Raw genomic sequence first — 17,348 nt, forward strand, 5'->3', positions numbered from 1 at the left:
AGCCGGACCTTGATCTCTTGCGCGGTCTCCCAGAGTCCGTGGACCGCGAGGGCCTCTGTGCAGTCCCCGACTCTGATGAGGTGAGACAGGCGGTCTTTGGCATCAATGGGGACAGCGCCTCGGGACCGGATGGCTTCTCATCTCTTTTCTTCCAGCACTGTTGGGACATCGTTGGAGCAGAGGTGGTGGCAGCAGTGGCGGACTTCTTCTTAGGAGCTCCTATGCCCCGCAGCTTCACAGCCACGACCATCATACTCTTGCCGAAGAAGGCAAGCCCGGCGACTTGGGCAGAGTACAGGCCGATTAGCCTTTGCAACGTGACCAACAAGATCATCACCAAGATCTTGACATCGCGTTTGGCGCCGCTGCTTCCTCAGGTTTTGGCGCCGAACCAGAGCGGTTTTGTAAAGGGTCGCTTGCTTAGTGATAATGTGCTCTTGGCTCAGCAATTGATTCACGATATCGGCAGGTCACTCATTAAGAAGGCAAACTCGCCTAATCTGGCCCTCAAGCTAGATATGGCTAAGGCATATGATCGAGTGCAGTGGCCTTTCCTCCTCCTGGTGCTTGAGAGGATGGGATTCCCGCCGGGGTGGGTGAGTATTGTCGATCGATGCATCTCTTCATGCTGGTTCTCAGTGCTTGTGAACGGGGCTCCGGCAGGTTTCTTCCAGTCTACGAGGGGACTTCGCCAGGGAGACTCATTATCGCCATCGCTGTTCGTGCTTGCTGCAGATTATCGTTCGAGGAGCTTAAATAGGCTTGTGGACACACTTCCCGATATGGAGTATAGATGTGCTAGGCGCACGCCGGCCATATCCCATTTGTCTTATGCCGATGACGTTATCATTTTTGTCAGGGCGCACAGACAGTCCGTGGAGAGGCTGGTTCATTGTCTCGAGCACTATTCTGCCGTGTCGGGTCAGATGGTGAACAGGGGAAAGAGTCATTTCTACCTCTTTGAGAAGTTCGACGCTTGGGCGGCTGAGGTGGCAGAGGCGAGTGGATTCCAGCAGGGATTCCTCCCTTTCACTTACCTTGGTGTCCCTATCTATAAGGGGGGGCTGAAGGCCGGCTATCTTTTAGATATCCGACAGAAGATGGTGGACCGGATTCACAGCTGGTCTCACAGGCATCTTTCTCTTGGAGGGCGCCTCGCTCTGATCAAGAGCACCCTTGTCACCATCCCTCTTCACATCTTCCAGGTCCTGAAGCCGTTTGAGTATTGGATGAGGGCGTTGGAGCAGATCTTGGCCCGGTTCTTTTGTGGCACGGTTGGGGAGCAGAGGAAGATTCACTGGGTTAGCTGGAAGAAGAAGATTTGCTTGCCGTTGGATGAGGGAGGCCTCGGCGTCCGTCGTTTCAGCGAGATCGTCAAAGCTTTCAGCATCAGACTCTGGTGGAGATTTCTCGCGCAGGATTCACTTTGGGCGCAGTTCACTATGCGCAAGTATTGTAACCATGCGGGTTGTGCTTTCATTTCTCCTTACTCTGTGCATGATAGTCCTATATGGCATCGTCTCACGGACATTAGGGGTCAGGTTCATGGTCTCATTAGGTGGTCCCTCGGTGAAGGGCGGATTAGTTTCTGGGATGACGTGTGGGTCGGGGTTCGCCCCCTTAGGACCTATTGTCTGCTCGGGACTGATCTTCCTGCCGCTAAGGTCTCTAGGTTCTGGCTTGATCATACTTGGCGTGTTGATAAACTGCATGATTATTTGGCTTTGTATGGTGTGCCTTTGCATGTGTTGGATCTTATCAGGGCTGTTCCGATTGAGCTGGGCAGGCGGGATGTGATGCGATGGAGCCTCACTGGCGATGGCGAGTTCTCGACGGCTTCAGCTTGGGAGCTCATCCGGCACAGTCCCCTAGACATTTCGGACTTCGCATGGTTTGGAATGCTGGGCTGACCCCGACCATTTCTGTCTTCATCTGGCGCCTCCTCCTCCAGAGGATCCCTGTTGAGTGTTACGTTCAGACCCGTGGTATCTCTCTCGCATCCAAGTGTCTGTGTTGTGTCTCTTCTTTTTCAGTCGAGTCGTTTCAGCATTTGTTTGTGTCGAGTCCTCTGGCGAGATCGGTTTGGGATTACTTCGATGGCTAGTTCCCTTACCTTAGCACACACATTCACACATGCACTGATATTTCACTTAGAATAGGCTTTTGGTGGAGGTCCTGTCACAGGGCCACCGCCTTGCACATCAGCTTCATTATTCCCTGTTTGGTATACTGGTTTATCTGGACGGAGAGGAATAGTTGCAAACACCGCGGCATTTCTTTTCGTTCTTCACATGTTATTTGGCAGGTTGTTCGGCACCTGCGGACGTTGGTGGCGGCGGGTGTGCTAGTCCCCCTTCATTGGCGCGGTTGCACCCCGTCCGTTGACTTCATGCCTTTGGCTCCTCCCCGCCGGCGAGTTCTACGGTCCCTGCAAGTGCTTTGGCATCCACCCGACGATCCTTGGGTAAAGCTGAACACCGACGGAGCCTTTATCACCTCGACGGGACAGGCAGACGGTGGGGGAGTGGTTCGGGGCTCAGACGGTTCTCTCTTGGGGGCCTTTTGTACGCCTCTCGTAGCTGGGTCGGCCTTTGAGGCGGAGCTTTTAGCTCTTCTTCACGGGTTGACACTGGCTATGCAGTTCTCCTTGTAGGTTTGGGTCGAGATGGATGCAGCAGCAGTGGTTGCGGTGTTCAGTTCAGGACGCGGAGGAGCGGCGGATGTGAGACACCACATGGCTCGCATTCGCACTTTGATCTCACAGCTGCAGGTCATGTTCTCTCACATCTATCGAGAGGGCAACCGAGCAGCCGATTTTTTGGCAGGTAGGGGGGTCCAGACCCCTGCCATCACCTTCTTTGATGCAGATTCAGCGCCTCGGTATTTGAAGTCGCTCGTGAGGATGGACCAGTTGGGCTATCCGAACTTCAGATTCAGATATCGAGATGGATGACAACTTCACATGGTTCGTGGTTTTGATTTATGGTTTTTTGTTTTCCTTGGGATTTTGCCAACTTTTGGCCATCATCCTTGTTTTTATTTTGATGTATTGCTTTGTTATGTTTGTTTTCTCGTTAGTTAGATGGTTAGTACCCGGTCTGTGGGGATACCAGAGTAGCTTTGTTAGCTCTTGTGATTTGTATCTCTCGGGCGGACCGAGTCACTTTTGGGTTTGGTTGATGTATGTTCCTTTGATGTTTTTTGATATTGACAGGTTGGGGGTCTGCCTTAACCCCCCGCCATGATGGTGTTTGAGAAAAAAAAAAAAAACTTCTATTCATTCGCATCACTTGTTGAAATGACCTTTCTTTTTTTTATTTAATGAAAATTTTATTCCGTAATCGTGACGAAATTTTAATTTCGTAAATTGTTTAATTCCGTAAATTGTTTAATTTGGTGAATTTGTGAATTTTTATTATTGTGGGAAGTCCGTCGTGATGTCCTTAGGGATATCCGGGATGTCCTCCACTGTGCAGTGAGAAATCCTTATGACCTGGCAGTGCAGTGGGAAGTCCTTATAACGTGGCAAGAAGTGTTTTTGGGATGTCCGCGGGGATGTCAGCCGGGACATCCGCACCATTGTGGATACTCTTAGCTACAAAATTCAAAGTGATCTAATATACATAGTATATTATAAATTTATATTTAAAAATAAGAAAACTCAATCCTGGATATTTATATACAGATTTCAAAACTGCCAATTTTCAGTTGAAATCCCATAGATGGAAATAAAGAATTTATTTAAGAAAAGAGGGCAGATCTTGTATTCACCGAATGAAACAAGAAGTTCGGAAAAGTTAAGATTTTGGAACCTTAAATTCCTATAATAAATATATCATGTTCTGAGAAAGATTGACTGCCAGAGTGAGAGTGAGAGTGCACTAGAGAGAAAAATGGACTGCAGTTTGGAGTATAATGGTAATACAGTACATCTACTTGGTTTTAATCAGCAACAACAAAACCAAACTTTGAATACTCCCAACGGCACGACTATATCTGTGATAGGATTCTTCAAAACACCCTCTAAATAATAGGATGAGGTGAGGACATACATAAATGTCAATATCAAACGAACAAATAGATGAAAGAAACATACAGGAGAAACAACTCATACTAATACCTCACCATATCCTGAAGGCACTCAAAGAAGTGTGAAATATTGATCTTTTCTTTACCAGAATAAATAGCTTCTGCACTTCCACCATGCTCTCCCTGAGCAGCCATTTCCACAACCATGTACAGCTTTTTCAGGGGCATCTGGAATCACACCAAACCAAAAATTAAATGGAAAGCCTCAGTCCGGGTTTTTCTACTAAGACATATATTGCATTTCGTTACAAAGTATGCCAACTTAGACTTACATCATTCAATGCTTCTGCAGCAGACTCAACATTATCACTAGAGAAAACATTAAGCTGTTGTAACACCTGAGAGGGAAGATGCAAGTATGTCAATAAATAAACAAAATAAACATGTAGGAGCTTAAAAAAACTGTCAAATAGAAGCAGGGCTGGTGATTCGAAATATTGTTAACGCCTGTATTCATTGTCTCCCCACCTCTCCAAAGTAAAAATCAGGGAAAATCTCTTGCATACCAAAGAGAGGAAGCATCTGAAAATATACCTTTTTGGCATCTTCTGTCTTCAGCGTTGGAACATTGTAGGTCACTGAGAACGAATCTCGAATACCAACAGATTCGAGAAAATTAACTTCGCTTGTTGTCCCAATGACAAGAACTTTTTTCCCCTGCGTAGTATAAGATAAATCTCTGAATTAGTCTATCTAAAAAAGTAATACTCCATCCGTCCAAAAAAATAGCCCCATTTTGTCATTTTGGGGTGTCCGCGAAAAATAGTCCCATTTCATAAATGGAAGCTTTCTCATACACCTTACCCACTTTTTCTCCTATCTTTCCTACTTAGTCTCTTTCCCTCTCCTACTTTATCTATTTTTTCTCCCCTCTCTCTTACTTTACCAATTTCTCATTAAAACCCACGCCGTCCACAAATGAGACTATTTTTCGTGGAGGGTGTATGGAAGTTACTCCTTCCTTCCGCTATTAAATGTCTCATTTTTACTTTTTCGTCCGTCCGCCATTAAATGTCCCATTTCACTTTTACTATATTTGGTAAGTGGACTCTACATCCCACTCATTTCACTCACATTTTATTATAAAACCAATACATAAAAGTAGACCCCAATTCCACTAACTTTTTCTACCCACTATACTTTATAAAGTCAAACAATTTCTTAAAACTCGTGCTGATCAGATATGGGATATTTAATCATGGACGGAGGGAGTACATTTTTCTTTTCTAAAGTCAAACTCATGGTGGCATTTTGATCTATTATTGATATACATGCATTCACTGCATTACTATCATCTGGTTTATTTCTGAATGTGAATCTAATAGATCTAGAACCACTTTTGTAATTTAATCCTTAATCAGTAATTATAAAAAATAGATAGGAATAACACAACAATACATCATTTGCTATTTTCTTATTGTGATATTAAAGTTCATGGTGACAACCATGCTTTCAAGAGCTTCAAGTATCAATATAAAACCATAAAATGTAAATCAACAAGAGAAACCAAACTCTAGTTCAGTCATGCCACCAGAAATCAGTGTCTGGTTCAATAAAATATGGTGCAAATTTCAGGAAATAACAATACTGGCAACAATAATGATTTATTATAGAGTTATTAGAATTTTCAAAAGAGAGATTACTTAGACTTCCTCTGATATCACATTAGATCATAAATGCAGAACGCCATGGGAATGAAACATCATACTCCCCTCCATCCCATTAGAATAGGCCTCAAGCTCCAAGCATGGATGTTAAGAAATGAGTAGTTTATAATAAAATAGGAGAGAGAAGATAATTTTAATTGTGTATTTGTCCAAAAGTAGGAGAGAGAATTAATAAATCAGGTGAGAGAGAAATTAAGTGTTTATAATTAATGAGTTATATTTGGGATTTTTGTTATGTATTGAATTCCATTTTAGGTCGTGGCCTATTGAAAGGGAGTATAATACAGTATCATCTAAATATACATTGATACAAGGCATCATAAGAGCCATAGCCTATATTCTCCATTAACAAAGTAGTTGGACACTGACTTAAGGAAATTAAGAAAATATGAGCAATATGGCAAGCGGCAATTGTTCTGCAATGTCATAAACAACAGTTGGACAAAAAAAATGTACCTTTGGAGGAAGCCGCTTCAGAAGCACCAACAATGTTTGAGAGATTAAATTTGAAAAGCGAGGGCCAATTGCAACATACTCCAGTAACCTACAAAAATCGATAAACGTAAATGGATGAATGAGTGCTAACTGCCGAGTGATCCAATATCATTCATCTATTTTCTAACTTTACCTTTCGATGTCATCAAGGATAATTATGCTTAATGGCGATCTATAAGCATCTTCAAATACCTACAAGGAAAAGCATACGTAAAATACTCGTCAACCAAATGCATGAGTAATACCATTAAAGCACTAGGGCTGCACATGCTCATGAGGTATACAAAATGACATACTGGTGAGTGAGCTCAAGGGAGCTATTTTCTTTGCATATATAGCTAGCATATTATATTGAATTATTGAAAGGCAGTGTCTAGAGAAGGGCACTGAAAGAAACCTTAACAATTTGAGCACATTTTGTAGGCTCGCTGAGTCCAATCATTGTTTCAGCAGATATCTATCAACAGGCCAGGTAAAGGAGGCGAATTAAGAAGATTAATAATTTACTATTTGATAACTAGATAATATAACACAAAGTAAAAGTACTTACAATCTTCACATAAGGGAAATTGCTTTCAATGCCCACTGTTGCTGCCATTGCAGTCTTACCGCTGCACAAAAGAAAAGAGAATTTACAAAGTACTCACAATTCACAAATCAAGGGAACCAGAAATTTACCTTCCACTTGGGCCCTCAAGAAGGCAAGTAACAAGGGGACTTCCTTCACTAACTTTAACTTGTTCAGCTAAAAGCATGGTTCTTCGGTATATGTGTTCATGTCTTGTCCCACATTCCACAATGCCATTTAGTCTGTGAGAAACCATGATCAGCAGTCAGATGGAGAAATGTCACACATTCCACAATGAGATTCCATGTTACAAGAAATTTGAACTCCTTGGAATTCTATCACAGTAAATTAAACCATGAAACAACTTCTTTTTCTAGGTATCTGGCTATACCTGCAACGTTCAAGGTCATCTGTTGAAGCTCCAAATGCTGGAACCACTTCTTGAACAGCATTCAGAAAATCTTCCATGGTTACTTTTATATTTTCTTCATCGACAGGTTTCGTAAGATCCTCCATATTTAGTTGCCTATTCAAAGCATATGAGACTGCACTTTTTACTACACCTTCTAGCTCTGCTCCACTGTAATTCTTTGTCCGAGCGGCTGCATCAACAAAGAACATTTTTATGTTCTTAACAACTCCAACAATAATTTAGACAGCCATATACAATCATGGACATGGATCGATTGAGATCCCATGCTTTACTGCATTAGCTTTGGATTAAATCTGTTAGTTTAACATTCATCTCACACTTAAAGTATGAACAGTCAAACCTTATTTTATCATTATACACTAGTGAATCCACACAATGACCATTGATAGTGATACATGACAAACCATAAATGGACTAGTTGTGAACAAAAATCATGTAAATGAATAGAGAACAGTTACAGAAACAATACTGTAAAGTGACTAAGGTATTGATGTGTAAATTGAAGAAGAGAAACAAACTTGACAACTCTACAAAATTTTCCATTAAATCTATCTACAACTGAATAAAGTGCACATGGTCATTTGCAATACATGGGAATGCAAAAAGAAGTCAAGACTAACTTCTTAACTAATACCCCCTCTGTCCCATGTTACTCACACTAGTCTATTTCGGCTCTTCCCAAACTACTTACACTATTTCTATTTTAGGTAAGAATTAGGGTATTTAATCAATATATTAATGTTAATTAAGTGTTCCCTTATTAAGTGATCTCTCATTACGCTTAAAATACTAATTTAATTACACTAAAAAAATCAATCCCAAATTTATGACCTAAAATGAAAAGTGTGAGTAACATGGGACGGAGGGAGTATTAAGATGAATGAACATATGGCTAATCCCTAAGTCCTACGGCCGTAGTTCTCAAACAATGAGCATAATAAGTATAAGCGCTATCTCATTCAACATAAAGTAAGACAAGCAACCTTCGGTACAGAATTTCAAAATGCTCCCTTTTTATTAATCATTTTAATGAAAAAAACATAAGATTTCATGGGGAAAAAGAGCTTGGTTATCCTTTAGTTATCAAAAGTGCATGCATATTATCATAAAATATACTCCAGTATTCAACTTATCATAGAAAATGAATATAAGCAACGTGCCATAATTAAATGTCCATGCGTACACTCGTAATGGTATTTCGACTCATTATTTTAAAGAGTCCTTTTCAGATCTTAAAGATCTTTTTTTCCAATCTACTTGACTATCAGAAATAGTAATTTTACTTTCATATCTTACCGAATATCAGGCTGAAGGAATCATGAAATAGGAAAAAAGTCAGTAAAAAGTGTTGCAAGCCAATCACATACCAAGCTCTTCCAAGTTCACATCCGGAGCAATAAAAGAACTTTCTTTCATTTTGCTTGTATGAATTTGAAGAATCTGTAACCGGCCGTTTTCATCCGGAAGGCTTATTTCCACTTGAACTTCCAAACGCCCTGGCCTGAAAATAATGAGCCAAACTAGGACAATGCTGTTTATTTGCACTGGATCACTCCTTTTTGTCATAGAGGATTAAGACTATCACCGTCCCACACAAATGAATAAGAGAATCCACATTTATTTACCTCATAAGAGCTTCATCAAGCAAATCCTTCCTGTTTGTCATTCCAATGAGCAAGACATTATTCAGAGATTCGACACCATCTATCTAAAACAGTAAGTGAGAGTTAGTCAAACAAAGATATTAGCAGCAACTAATACTGAAATGACTTATCAACTTGAACTAAAACCATAAGTACCTTTGTTAGGAGTTGGTTCACAATGCTGTCGTGCACACCAGTCCCATCTCTAGTTGAACCTCTAGACTGACAAATTCAAACCAAAAGAGTTGAAATGAGAGAAAGCACCGACAATGAAACATCTAGTTAGCAGCTAAAAATTTTATTATGTCACATATTGGAAGTGAGGAATGTTAAGCACCACTAAAAAACCAATTGATGTGACACATGTGTTCAAATCAAGAGTGGATGTTCCGAATCATATTCAAAATTTGGGCGTCGGTCAGTTTACAGAAGTCAGACCACTCATATGGCCACCTAGATAATCAGTATACAAATAGGGAAGACACAATAAGTACAAATATGACTTCTTTTCATCCTCTACCTTACAAATCGCATCAATCTCATCAAAGATGATTATATGCAACTCACTTTGATCACCTGAAAAATGAAGAGATAAATGAGCCAATAACAAAGAATTTATAGACTGTTGCCGTAAAAGAGTCACTAACCTTTGGTTCTTTGATCTTGCTCTGCATCAGCAAATAGATCTCTGACATTCTTCTCAGTTTCACCAACGAATTTGCTCAACACTTCAGGTCCATTCACAATCTAAAATTCCAGATTTAACCAGTTTCAAAAGGTGAGCAAAACATTACATAAGGGGGCACGGTACATATTAGGATTTACAGTTATACCAACTACCAAGGTAGCCCCATGCCCTCATAGACAATGCAAGGTATCCTTCTAGAACAGAATCAAAGACAAATACAGATGGGGAGCAATTAATAAACATAGACTAGAAAACATTAAGATGGTTATCAAAAAATGGAATTCACACTTAAGCGTAATCATTGATTCAAGAAGAATAATGGAAAGATGCTTGAAGCATAGGTTTCTAAGTTTTATGAAACAGACATTTGGCTTTTTGTTATCTTTTTGTAATTGCAAGATTTAAAAGACCACACCACAGTGGACTTGACTTAAACTTGAGACCTTTGACCTCACATATATTTCTACTTCTCCTTATAGTAACTCATGCCAGTACCTTAGGTTATCTGGTCCAAAAGAAAGTATGGGTGATGCAAACAGAAAATTACAAAATGCATTCTGGTTCCTGTGTCTTACTAATTGCAATAAAGTCTGACAGAATAAATTAGATATTTGCATAGAACAAAAGGAGTCCCATCCTACAAGAACAATCAACAAGAACCAAAACCAGCAGAGCATGTGAACATAAAACATAGCCTGTGCTTAATTGCTTATACCTTGGGTTCCTTTCCATTCAACATTTTTCCAATCTGCCGAGCCATTAAAGTCTTCCCAGTACCAGGAGGTCCATAAAGCAGCATTCCTTTGACATGCTTGATGCCAAGTCTAAGAAGGGCATCAAAATTACAAGCCGCAAAATAAAGTTGACAAAAACCACAAGTTGAGCCTTTTCTCTCAATCATGAATACACTTGTAATAAAATATATGTACAACTTCACAAGAATCAAGAATATGAGCATTACTTTGAAGTCACATGCGCAGGGAAAACCCTTGTGCCTGAAGATGTTGCTGTTAGCAGTTTCACTCTGGTTGACAATCTGCATTACCTCAGCAATTCATCATTAGCTGTATTGAAATTTAAATAGGTGATATCAGACAAAGGCAATAGCAAAGTCCAAAAGGTCAAAAGGAAACCTTTATTCCACTTGAACTTGATGCTTCATATAAAATGTATGTGTCAGGTGATATCAACCCCCTCTCCATATCATGAGATTTCTCGTGGCCATCAATAGTGGCTTGGTTGACAGTGAAGATATATCCATTACCATGATACTCAAATGTTACCCTTTGGCCCGCTGTCATAACCTACATAGAGAAAAACTATTTTCACAGTATTGTAGATGGTGTAAACAACCATATAAGGATGGATCTTTTAAAATATATAATTTCTGAATGTCCATTTCTCTCTTCATTTATAAAATTATTGATTTCAAATTTGTATGCTTACATGATTGTGTAACTGATATTAATAGAGAAGTCAGTTGAGACTTGAGAGGATTGTATTTTGACAACAATGAAATATAAGTTCCAGGGAAATACTGTAGCCAAAATAGCTACTTTCTGTAAAATAATAACTTTAGCAGTTCTAGCATATTTTGTGTTTAATTTTAGTGTCTTTATCTTTTCTGGGATTTTAAAGAGGAGGTAGGGGGTAGGGATAGCATGTGTAGACATTTCTTCTACTATATTTACATTTTTCTAAATGGAGGTAAACAAATCCTTGACTTGCAGATTACTGAAGCCAATTGATGAATAGAAATCCTGAGACATTGAAAGCTAGCTAGAAAATCATAGTTCTCAATTCTTTTATCACACCGATTTAATAACTTATTTCTAATATGAAAGAGTTGTACCCTGCATCACATTTTACATTACTAAGGGATGTAACTCTAAAGACTTGAAGATCCAAGGGACGAAAACAAATGTTGATTAATCAAAGGTGACATAACACTGACTGAAATTGAGGTACTGTTTCCAGTGAGGAAACATCAAAAGAAATATAATTTGAAATGAGAAACAGGAAGAGTGCAAACTGCAAGTTCAGCAACAACTAACAAGTACAGAAATTTAGAGACACCACTTTCTCACACAGCAAGCTCCAAAAGTATAGATGCACTAGCAGATATATACTCATTAAGAACATATTGCAGCTACTACACATGTATATTATATATGGGGCAAGAAATATAGCTCTTACCTGGTTCATGAATCTCTTGCGGATCTGCTTGGATAAAAGAACAGCATCCACCTACGTGTAAAATGGTAAAACAATGTCATTGATCAGATGCACCAAAGCAATGTGAAATTGATAGAGAATATAAACATATCACTGTATGGAAGTACTAGTGTACAACCACATTATAATCAAATAAATATGATGAAAAAATCTCATAGATTGAGTGACGTGGAGAAGTAGGCAAAACCTAGAGAATAAAATGATAAATAAAGGGCAGCTTGTAAAAGGTAATATACATGTTCATCTCTTGCGCCCTTCTTCACAAACTCTAACTCAAGTCTCAGCATTGTAATGCTGAAATCTTCAGGAGGAATGAATCTAAAATGTCCAGATTTAACTATCAGAATAAAAGTTGATTAAATAATAATTACAGTGACTAAAGAACCAATATCCATTACCGGCTAACCGACACTGTATCCCCAGTGGAGACTTTTGCATGGCGACGTTGAATGGCATTTAAACCAATATGTCCAGAAGGAATGCCATCATGTCCAGTATATTGAAGTTAAGGCTACACAATTATATTATGAGAATATCCACAATCTCATATTAATTCACAAATTAGTTCCCATGCCATGCACACAAACTACCAATGGAAGTATTAGAAATGGGTCACTCACCACTTAAAAGGCCTTATAAGGGGGAGGGTTATCCATACTTATATAGATGAGCTAGGATCATCACCAAGTTGATGTGGGACAAGATTTAAGTGTTTTAATAGGAAGTAGATAATCTGAAGCAAAACTATAAGAATAGCAGCTACAGCATCAATATCAATGAAAGAGTTAAACATACATATGAATCATATACCACTAGAGCTTCCAAATAATAATGACACTCAACCATTGGGAATTAAAATACCCAAATGGTGGAATTACACCAGTTAATATCATACCAAAAATTTCTAGTGTGCAACCAGCTAAGTAATATCTTAATGGCTGTATAAAGATAACACTATTCAAGAAATTAAAAAAAAAAAAAAAAAGAGGATACGCACTATCAGCACAGACCAGTTACTCATGTGAACCTCCAAACGACAAATGCAACTCAATGTTGAAGCAACAAAACAACAAATCAATAAACAAGTGTTCAGAATCTGATTAGGAAGAAGAGGTTCTCAGACTAAAACAATTAGCAAATACTCCATATAACCAATTACCACTTTGTCCAAATCACAAGCCACAAATTTTTATAACTTAGCCAAAATATGAAACATCGAAACACAAATTTGTAAAAAAAAATAGTTTAATGACAACACCTACAGCACAATTGGACGGTATACAACTCTGCATAACCACGGAGCAACACCAAATTCTATAACGTGTTCAAATAAAGACGGAAAATGAAAACAACCATCCACCGTCAACTCAACAGTTCGAAGTTCAAAGAAATGCTAGCTCAATATAAAAGGATATGCAACAGAAAGCACAAGCACGTCGCCGATCAAAGCGTAGGCATTCCCCGATCCAGGTACAATGAAATTCCGGAGATCAGCGGGGGAGCAGTAGGCGAAATTGGTGTAAGCGAGATCTTTCGCCGGGGTATTCGTCACAATCATCGTCGGCGAGCGCCCAGCCATCGTTCCGATTGGCTAATCGAAAATGAGATCCGACTTCTATAAATATTTTGAAATTAACGATTTAACTGTAAAACTGTAACGCCCCACTTTTTTAACCCTAATTTGTGAACCCTAAATTACTTGTTTTTAATGATATTATTTTTGCGAAGTCCGTGAATTAATTATTGGTGGATTAATTGTTGTTGGACTAGAGAATTGTGAAATAAATGACTGCGCGAATTTAATTAATTCCCTTCCGTGAGGAATATATTTATTGAACTCAATTTGCGTACTGGATAGAATAATTGGACAAATAATATAAAGGTCCAGTCCGTGATAAATAAATTATGGACTGCACAATTTAAAATAAAATACAATGGACCGGGAATTAAACTAATTTAATTAAAGATTCTCCTTGATATTAATTCCATTACTAAATAAAGATCCTGCAGATATCTTCCTCCTCCGTAATCTACAGATAAATACCAAATAAATGCAAATTAATTCAAAAATAAATAATAAAAAAAAAAGAAAAATTCGAATTTAATCCCTCAACCCATGTTGAAACCGTTCCCTACTATCCCACAAATCTCTCCCATATTCTCAACCCCCCATTTCCCCTATATTAAATCTCTAAGCAGTTATATCTCCCCTCACCAATCGTTCTCTGCAATCTCTGCAACCAATTTTTCTTCAACTTCTATCCAAGGTAAGCTACGTCTATCGTTTGTATCTAAATTTTCTCCTACTTCAAAATCTAACATCAAATTGTTGCTATCGGCAGTAACCAAAATTCTCCAGCTGCAAGAACCTGCCTTTCAGCCTTGTGAACTTCACAACCCAAATTCAATTCAAAGAGGTAATCTCCTACCCAAATTCTGAACGTAAATTATTGCATTCTGCACCTTTTATCACATGCTCAGCATCAATCTCCCAAACAAAGAACTAATCAATAGCAACCAAGCAATCAAAACCAATACGAACGTTACGATTTGGAACGCCCCCTGCTGCGAATCGAAAACTAAAAACGAAAGGAAACACTTTTTGAATGAGAACTTATCTTTCGGAGTTAATCGGGGCTGCACGGTTTTCGTTCGGGTCGTTTTGGGGCTGTTCGGAGTTGTTTGGGGTTGCGCGGTATCTGTTTCGGGGTAAATCGGGCAAAGGAGTGGTAAAGACTGACCGACGGCTCTGGCGGAGTTGGAGGTGCGACGACTGAACGTCGGGAGCGACGACCGCAGTGGCTGGCGAAGGCTGGACGGCGAGGCAGCAGGACCCTCGTGACAGCAGCGGCGGACTCCGGCGACGAGCAGCGCGACTGACGGACAGCGGCGAATCGCGAACGGCGACTCGGAGCGAGGAGACGGCGAGGTTGCCGTCGTGAATAAGACGGTGGTGGCTGGCGGAATCTGAGAAAGCCGATGGAAATCGGAGGAAAAACTTCTTCAATTTCGGTCAAGTAGAGAGGAAGGGAGAAAGGAGTGTGAGGCGTGAAGGAGATGGAGTTCTATGGTGGGTTTTTTTTTAATGGAACTTGGGCCTTGGGTTTAAAATAATTTGGGCCTTTGACATTTATTTAAAGTATGGAGCTCTTGTTTTAAATGAAATTGGGCCTCATTAATTAGAATTGGATGAATTATTAAAGATGGGCTCCATTTAATGGTTGGGCTTTATTTTGTAATTGAAGATATAAGGTGGAGAAAATAATTAAGTCTTGGGCTCTTAATTAAATCTTTGGGCCAATAACTAATTCATCTTTGAGTAATAATTAAATTAATTTTAGGGAATTATTTAGTTAATTCTCGGAATCATTCGATGTACGAATATTTTTCCCTAAGGTTCGAAATAAATATAGTTCGAGGGAAAGTGGTTGCGTTAATTTAATTACACACTTTTATAATTTTGGGGATTTTATTTCGATATCATTAAGAAAATACGAGGAGACAACGGAGGAAATTGGGGGCGTAAGCGGCCGCCGAATAATCAAAAACCGAGATAAATTGAGATAAAAGACTTTGCCTAGGATGCATGCATTTTTAGTTACTTGTTTGAAATAATGTGTTGATTTATCTATTATATAAATTGTTAAAGGTGAATCATCGCAAGGGAATCGTGATCGCAAGGGAATCGTGATCGCAAGGGAAAGAAAGTAATTTCAATTTAAGCACTCGAGGTGGGCTTTCTTTTAAATAAGGACAACGTCCTAAATATTTTATTGATGGAAATGAAACTGTATTTATCATGCCGTGGTTTGTGTTTTAACGTGCCTATCTGATATGGCTATGCGCCATTGTTATATAAATCGAATTCGGGTCCTCGTAGGGCCGCAAACCCTACTTGGACTAGTGTACACCTATGGTAGATCGTGTGCTAGCGTACGGGCTGGCCGGTCTAGTGGCTTGGTTTGTGGCCACATTCCAAGTCATGTATTGGCAGGTATGGCTAACGTCTATGGGAAAATGACTGATCAGTCGACTTTTACTATGGGAAAATGATTTTAGTGCCTCGGGCCTTTCTAAAGCTAAACCCCGATGGTTACTTAAGTATGGCATGATAAATTGACAAGCTTTATTGAAAATGTTTTCGGCATGAGCCCATTGAGTATTCTTATAGTACTCAGCCCTGCATGTGTTTTCCCTATGTGCAGGTTGAGCGGCGACGAGGATGTGTTGGTGTTGAGCGAGTGAATTAAATATGTTATTGATGTCTTTGAACCTTGAGTGTCGTTGTGTCTTCACACATGACGTCACTCTTTCTCTTAGTCGTTTCCGCTGTGACGTGTCTTAAATTATGATTTATTTGGGCCGACAACTTTAATTGTTGGGGTAATGGATATTCTAAATTCCTTGTTGGATAATATTAAACTCTTGGTTATCTATTTGGATATTAATTGTTGGTCCAACTTGTGTTGAAACCCTAATTCTTTTCGTCTTCTATTTACTTCTTTTAATCACGATCGCCCGTATTTATTAACCCTAAGGGGCGGTCGTGACAGTTTGGTATCAGAGCCTCAGTTTCTTTCCGCTCTGGACTCAAGAGTCTTTTTGAGTTATAGTCTACCCTTGTATCGATAGACTAAAGTGTTTAACGTCGAAGGCTCAACATCACAACTCGTCACGCCCAACCACGAAAGAAGAGGTAAGAATATTTTGGCGACTTTTAAAATGAATTACCGAAAATTTTTAAATTCGGTGGGAAAATGGTTCCTTGCAAAAATGGCAATTCTGGGCCTATTGGAATTTTAAAGTAAATGCTATGGCTTTGGAAAATATTGTGGTCATACGAGACACTAGAAACTATGGGACGTGAGACACTATGGGAGTATGTTATTGAAGGTGTTGAATGTGATGGATATTGAAGTGTGAAAATGAATCGCATGCTTGAGACGGGGACTTGTTATTACATGTTTGAACTGCGAATTTAATTTGAAGAACATATATGTTGAATACTTGAACGGCGAAAATTCTAATGCATATTTTGTTGAAATCATATGATTTTGGAAGTATGAAACGCAAACTATGACGCGTGTGTAGTTGCAATTACGTGATTGTGGTATAAAGATGGACATGAATAGCATGATTTATGAAAATGTGATTCCATGGGCGACGGATTGATTGAGTTACTATTTTAAATATTAATATATGCTGGATGAAATGCTATGGAATGCCAAATGGTTTATATGGATAAACATGTTTGACTGCGCAATGTATAAATGACGTTTTATGTGATAGTTCATGATTGATGAAATACTATAGAATCAATATGAAAGTGAAATGTTGAATTTTGAACCTTGTTGCAAACGTAGAACCCATATGAAGCTTGAATTAAGCAACGATCGAATATGTGTTGAAGTATGAGACTATGAACTATGTCTGGAAAACATAGAGTGCCTAAGAAGTATGCTAGGCTGAACGTGCTTGAACATAGTTGTAAATTGATGACCACAATATCACTTTCCTGAGTGATGGGACA

At 39.3% G+C, this 17,348-nt stretch overlaps 1 pseudogene; it reads right to left on the reverse strand.

Moving 5' to 3' along the window:
- Nucleotides 1-3,882: 3,882 nt before the first annotated feature.
- On the reverse strand, nucleotides 3,883-14,880 carry LOC121783602 (annotated as a pseudogene).
- Nucleotides 14,881-17,348: the final 2,468 nt, after the last annotated feature.

Source organism: Salvia splendens, chromosome 21 (assembly GCF_004379255.2).
Source record: "Salvia splendens isolate huo1 chromosome 21, SspV2, whole genome shotgun sequence".
NCBI lineage: Eukaryota > Viridiplantae > Streptophyta > Magnoliopsida > Lamiales > Lamiaceae > Salvia > Salvia splendens.